The sequence below is a fragment of the Cicer arietinum genome, chromosome 5 (assembly GCF_000331145.2).
Source record: "Cicer arietinum cultivar CDC Frontier isolate Library 1 chromosome 5, Cicar.CDCFrontier_v2.0, whole genome shotgun sequence".
Lineage (NCBI taxonomy): Eukaryota > Viridiplantae > Streptophyta > Magnoliopsida > Fabales > Fabaceae > Cicer > Cicer arietinum.
The window spans coordinates 40149993-40154782 of record NC_021164.2 but is presented as its reverse complement, the minus strand read 5'-3'; the positions used below and the strand labels follow the sequence as shown (position 1 = coordinate 40154782).

The following is a 4790-nucleotide window of genomic DNA, read 5'->3' as shown; positions in this document are numbered from 1 at the left end:
CTGCTGAACATGTTCTTTATGCTGGCAGTGAAGATGGAAAAATATTTATCGTTGCGCTTAACACTACAAGAGTCCCTACTAATAATCACGGTTCATATATTATTGATTCATTTTCTAACCACAGGTTATCTTTTCTCCTCTTATTGTCCAGATATTGAACATTGACTTATTGATATCCTTTCTCTCATGATCTTTTTAACTTCTTTTATTTTTCCCGAATTTGCATGTACTATTTCTCAAATTTTGATATTGAATTTAAATTACCATGACTGTCATATTCTTTTGCTCTCTCCATGGTAGTTAGAATGCAATATTGTAGTTCCTAAGGGGAGCAAGATGATGGAAGCGTTCAGTTTTGTTTGGAATTTGTTGATGAATTTGATGATTGTGGGGTTCCCCAAAATTGTTAATTAACTATGATGAATTTAAATGAAGATTTAGTCCCCACACTGATCGCAAAGGACGATGAACCTAGGATAGTTTGTTAGAAATCATTATTTTTTTTTTTTTTTTTTTTTTCTGAAGCTGATTTTAATTCATTAAGCTCCAACTATCCCCTTTTAATTTTGTTTGTGACATATCATGTACCTTTTTGCTTCTGGCCTTGTCAATTACAATAAAAACTTGATTCGATCTGTGTAGTTTCATTTAACTAAGTAACTTCCTCATTCTAACAGCAAGAAAGTTACTTGCTTAGCATATAGCGCCGTTGAGAAATTTTTAATTTCTGGATCCGAGGATGGAATAATTCGAGTTTGGAATGCCAGTACTCATAACATCGTCCGCGTGTTTAAGAATGCTAAAGGTATTGCATACACTTCTTGAAATATGGCATACTTGTGGTTTGGGATTGCTTTTGCAGAGCTGGCTTTTTGATTGCATATCTATGTTCAAGAAAGCTCGTTCATGGGCTATTTATTATTTAACCTTTTTATTAGGAATGAACTTTTACTTTGTCAATGCTCAAGTTATTTTTTTCTTGCCAAATTAGCTCCTGAGGGACAAATGACAGTTTGTGTGTGATATGATATTACAACTATTGTTACATATGATGATTATGCTTTCTGTGTTTATACAAACTTTTAACTGATCTAAACAAATTTCAGTGCCTTATTGCTCTAATAATCTCAGTTGGCATTGAGAGTGTATGCATTTTATATTCAACTCTTATTAATACTTGTGCTGCTAGTGCTATTTTTCAAATTGTTTTTTTCACACTCAAATACCTCATATTCACACCTTTTTACTGGTACTACATTGTGTAATTTGTTACTTTCTTTGATGAAGATACTCAATATTTTTTCAGCATACTCCTGATGATTATATAAATGCGTGAAGTGTACGTTTATATACACCAAATTAACATGCACACTTATATCTGGTATTATTCTAGTTTATACTCCGATAGCATGTTTCATTTTCATGGCTGAATCACATTCACGATGCAATATGGATCACACTTGTTTTCAATATTGACTGTGCTTAAGCATGCACTCTTTAAATTTTAATGCCAATCTTTCAAATTTTGCAGGACCCATAACTAATATTCTTGTTCTTCGACAAGAAAATGACTCAAGTAATCATATGTCTTCCAATTTACAAGCAGTATCAAAAAAGCAGGGATCTCATATATCCCCTTTGGAAAAATATACAAATTCAATAGATGAACACTCAGATAAAAAGACAGTTGTCAGCCTTGGGGGTAGCAAGAGATCCATGGATGTTTCATACCTTAGTTCTCATGTGATTTCTACTTACAGTAATGAACTTCAGGTTTGTGTGGAATGATGATTAAATGTCTTTAATATTTATAACTATCGGTCTTTTATTTTTCAAAGGTTTGAATATGTTTTTGGTTCTGGCAAATATACCCATTTTTATTTTATTCATTGTAAATTTTGTTATTTTAGTCCTTGCAAACATATATATTTCTTTGCTTTTAGTCCTTGTTTTATTTGTCTGAAATATTTGGAATTGATCCTGTAATATTTACAATAGTTGATTTTAGTCCCTCCGATGTAAACAAATTTTGCCGAGAGTAAAACAAAACAACATAGACCCAAAAGCAAAAAGTTATATATTTACAAGGATTAAAAAAAATTAGAGGGATTTAAAGCAAAAATTTGTGTATTTTGTAGAGACAAAAAATATATTCAAACATCTTTTTTAAAATGATAGTCACTATCTAATACTGATTGTGAATTAACCTCTCTTTTAATCTATGTCTCAGCATCAAGGTTCAGCTGCTGCTTCTGAAATGGAGATAGAGAAACTAAAACGTGATTGCCAAAAGTCAATGCAGATGGTTAATCAATGGAAGAAAATGTATGAAAACTTGCATCAATTTTGTGTAATGGAGCTGCTAGTTGAAAATAGCAAAGACATGTTATTCTAGTTAGGCACTTTTTCAATCTTTGGTGTAGAATTTTTGTATATCTCGAGCATCACAAGGTTCCCTTCTGCCGTTTGGTCGATTCCTCTGATTATTATTAGTCATTTTCTTTTTGTTCCTTATGCTGACTATATTGGTTTTTAATTTTTATCCTTCTTCTAGCTTAAAGTTGTAGATTTTTTATAGTTACTCCCCCTAGTTACACCCCTTAAAATTCATTATATATCTTATATTAACATTTCATTGTATTTGTAAGTGACATTTACTGTTTCTTCTAGCTTTATATTATTTTGTATTTGAGCATTATGTGTGAACTCAAATCACACACTACCTGTTAGTTCTGAATTTCAAAATGTTATGTGAATTTAGATAGGGGATTCTTGCATGTATGCAAGTATGAAATTAATAGCCCAAAACCATGTTTGTTCGAATGTTGATTTTATGGATTTATAGTTCTTGGGGCACTTTTTATTTCTACTTTATTTATTTTGGAAGATTTATTTTTCGTTTAAACTAAAAACAAGAAAAATTAGAATGTAATCTTGTTTCTTCTCTTTTTGTTGTAGTAGATGTTGAATCAAGTTTACATCTCCATGTAATCTCATTAAGACTTCTAAATGAGAATTCAATTATATATTTTTTTTAGAAATAAAAATAATATTGTTTTTCAGATGTTCAAGTATTTAAATTTAATTATTATCTTTTAAATAATATTTTTCTTTCTTATTTGCGAAATCAACCTACTCATAATCGACTTAGTATGGTTTAGACTCAATGATAAAATTATAGATTAAGAACATAACTCAATTTAAATAAAATTGATCAATTAAATTGGGCTTACCTCGAGTCCATTGTCTCCTTTACTTACCCAATTGATCTATATATAATATATATATATATATATATATATATATATATATATATATATATATATATATATATATATATATATATATATATATATATATATATTAACATTAATATTACTATTACAATTAATATTAATATGTTAATAATAATATAGAAATATAAATAAAAGAATGCAATAGAAATGCCTTTTTTCTTCTTCTTACTTTAGAAGATTTAAAGTTGGAATAACTACTATATTTTCAATTATATATTTTTTTAGTTGGATGTGATGAGCTAATGTTCAAAGTGCAAAGTTGTGTTATTATGTAATGTGTATGTCACTTGTAGTTTTTCAACACTTTAATGTATGATGTAGCTCCCTGTCTCTCCCATGCCATTGTAAAAAACCTGAATTTGGCAGAAAAAAAGGAAAATATTATAATTTTATCATTAATGAGAATAGTCTCTTCTAGGGATTTTTTTTAAATATTTCATTTCTTTTTTTTTTTTTATTAATCAAATGCCACACATTGAAAAAATATCATGCGATTGTCCTATTTTTTTAATTCAATAGGAGGTCGCTTATCGGATCAACGATCACCTGAAGACTATTTTTTTAAAACTCAATAGGAGGTCGCTTCCACAGGGAACAACCTGCTACTAGCGAATATAATTTTTCCCCCTCTTATTTTAACAATTGTTATTAATTATTTAATAAATTAAAATTAATTAAATTATTTAAAAAATAAAATACTAATAATAAAGTAAAATAAAATACATTATAATTATTATAATTATAATTAAAAATGATTACATTATATTATAAATTTCAAAGAAAATACATTAAAATTGAAGAAAAAAATACATCAAATTTGAGTAGATGTGTCAGCAGCGTTTGAACAATGTTTTCTAGTATGACTAGAGACCCGACATAATCTGCATTTTCTTGGTACTCTTTCTGTAGTTTATATTTCTATTCTTATGCGTTTGCTCTTTGAACGATCTTTCTTGACTCTCCGCAGGTGGATTGTGATACACCTTAACACCTTCATATTGTGGCCAATATAATTTGTTTGGTATGAGTTGGAACGCTTCGTTGTAGACTTTTAGTACGATTTTCACTTTGTACATATCATGTATAAGGCTCCAATAATCATATGTTATGCTAGAACATGATGTTATCACATGTGGACAAGTCATATGTTTAGCTTGATATTTCTCACAATCACACCACTTGTTAGGAAGCTTTACACTGAAATGACCAATTGGTTGCCCTTCCCTTGGAACTACTGTCTCGTGGACCATGAAAGTACGGTTGTTCTGATCAAAACTATCAACTCTATGACTATTGCATTTACTTATTTCCAATTTCACAAAATTTATGCAAGTTTCTGTGTATACTTCATAAGAAGCTAACATTGATGCGTGTTGTTTTCTCATGGTTGGAAGCAGTGTCCCTGTTTTAAAATAAGTTGAATGGACCAAAGCAATGATGGGAAGGTTGCGCGTGCCTTTTAATACTCCGTTGATCGACTCCACAAGGTTGGTT

At 29.5% G+C, this 4790-nt stretch overlaps 1 pseudogene; it reads left to right on the top strand.

Moving 5' to 3' along the window:
• Window positions 1–2695, top strand: part of LOC101505125 (protein ROOT INITIATION DEFECTIVE 3-like) — a 5640-nt pseudogene extending 2945 nt beyond the window's left edge.
• The last annotated feature ends 2095 nt before the right edge of the window (window positions 2696–4790 follow it).